Source organism: Sinocyclocheilus rhinocerous, unplaced genomic scaffold, assembly GCF_001515625.1.
Source record: "Sinocyclocheilus rhinocerous isolate Xijiao unplaced genomic scaffold, SAMN03320098_v1.1 scaffold827, whole genome shotgun sequence".
Taxonomy (NCBI): Eukaryota; Metazoa; Chordata; class Actinopteri; order Cypriniformes; family Cyprinidae; genus Sinocyclocheilus; species Sinocyclocheilus rhinocerous.
Genome location: NW_015633173.1, coordinates 156,305 through 158,615, shown reverse-complemented (window position 1 = coordinate 158,615; position 2,311 = coordinate 156,305).

Here is a 2,311-nt window from a genome sequence, read left to right as displayed (position 1 = left end):
AAGGTGGGTTTAAAAAAAAAAAAAAAAAAAAAAAAAAAAATTTACAATTAAAATATAAAAGTTTTAAAGTGACTGTCATATGATATAAAAGTCTCCATAGTCAAAGTTTGTGGTATTTTTAAATTATTTATTCTAGAAGCAATTTATAATGTTTCTTTTTAGCATTGATTGATTGTTTTGAATAGAATAGAACAAGCCCATGTCATAGATCAATTTGGCCCAGTGGCCTGCTGGCTGAATTTGAACCCTTAATAAGAGAAAAACCTGTAAGGTTCATGTAAAGACTTCACGTACAATGATTCAGAGAGGTTCTTTTCACACAGACAGTACATTCAGAATCCAGTCTGTCTGTGTTCTTTGTCCCATCTGCAATTTGCGCTTTAGACCTGCACTTTTACTCCACTGAACATTTCTGTGTGGCTGAAATAACTATAAACTAAACTGAAGAAAACACATTTTGCAGTTCCTTTGCAATAATTGCTAATGCATGCACTCCTTTAATCCTCTTTTGTCTTGTTTTAAATGCCTCCACTAGATGAACATTTTTAACTTTAATCAGATCCAAGACCACAATGATTAACTCGCCTATTCACAAATATCACCATCTGGAAACATCAAACGTAAGGCCGTGTCTTTTGATGGAGCTAACTGTAGCAGCTAATGATCAGCCGTTAACACACCAGCTGCCATCTTTGATAGACAAAGCTTTCTCACCTCCAAAATACCGCCATACACAGAGGGACTAGCGAGGGACATTTTGCTCCTCATGTCAAAAAGTTGACATCATTTGTCTAGAGTTTTTCCTTCTCTTTTTTTTGAAAATGTAAAAAAGTATCTAAATATACAAACATAAAAAACGGGATGTAAAAAAATCTTTTTTTAACCGTTTTCTGATTAATAAATATCCTTAATTACCACTTTTTGTAAATTAACCAAAGAAGGTCTATTGTCTTTTTCCTTATTTTTGTTTTATATTCAAACTACTGTAATGCTACAATGCAAACCCACAAACAAACATTTCTCCTTATTTCCCTTCATGAGATAAATAATGTTCTTATGTCATATTTTAATCTTTGTACAATCTGTGAAACTAATTCCATGCAAGTGCAGCCATTCTTAGCCAGTAAAATCCAACTTTGAGGATTTCATCAAACCTCTGCAATCTTTGGATACTATTGTGTATGATTCAATATGTAGAAGTGGATTAAAGCACAATGTTGCATTACATTTATATTAATATACCCTAACCACTGCACAACAATATAAAAATTCTAACAGGCCATCAGCATAAAATGGCAAAAAAAAAACAAAAAAAAAAACATGACTCAAGTCCCATGAAGGATCCAATCTGAGGATTTGCTGTCCTGATATATATTTTTTTCCAAACCCTCCCATTGTAGAAAAAAACTGCAACACTTGTTTACACTAAAATGTAGCACAACGTTTTTGTCAGGATATGTATTGTCGATATGAATATTTACGATATGAATATCCCAGCATGACAAAATCACATGTTGTTTGCCCACAGAGAGCAAGACTGTTTGGGACCAAGTATTTCACTTGAAATATATATTCAAAGTATATATTTTTTTAGAACCAGTGGCTTTTAAAGAGTAAAGAAGAAACTACTTCTTCAATATGAATGCACAAGCATGCAGTGATTACAGCAGATAATGATTTCCTTTTGCTTTCTCTCTGCTTCCTAAGCTTTGATTCCCTCATAATGTCCCTTCACCCCACAGACAAGCTTTTCTGTTCCAATCTGCATTGTTACATTTAAGACTTCACAAGAAATGCGAGCCGATCAACAAACATTTAGCAGTTCGTGAGAGAATTAGAGTTGTTTACCGTTTGATATTGGCCAATAAAACATTCACATCAAATATCGATCACTACTTTTGATCATGGTCTTTTCTGCATTTCTTAAATATCAGAACATGTTTCAAGACCGATTCGAAATGGTAAGCAAGATCATTTGATACAATAAACAAAGATCTATACAGCACCCCAAAAAAAAAAAGGGACTATGTGGAATAGGAAGTAGAAGTGTCACAGTCACAAGTCTGGCACCCAGACCACACTGCAGCAAAGATAAGTGCAGAAGTGTGAAGCTCTCCACCCCCAACACACACACATACAAAATTAGGTGCTTCACCTTTGGGATTTCGGAGAGGCTTTAAATGATTCCTTCAGTTTTACCATATTTTGAAGTTATTCCCTTTTGCATTAAGTACAACAGGAACACCCACAAAAATAGGAAAAGCTGTAGCTTATGATAATGTTTATAAAAAAAAAAAAAAAAAAAAAAAAA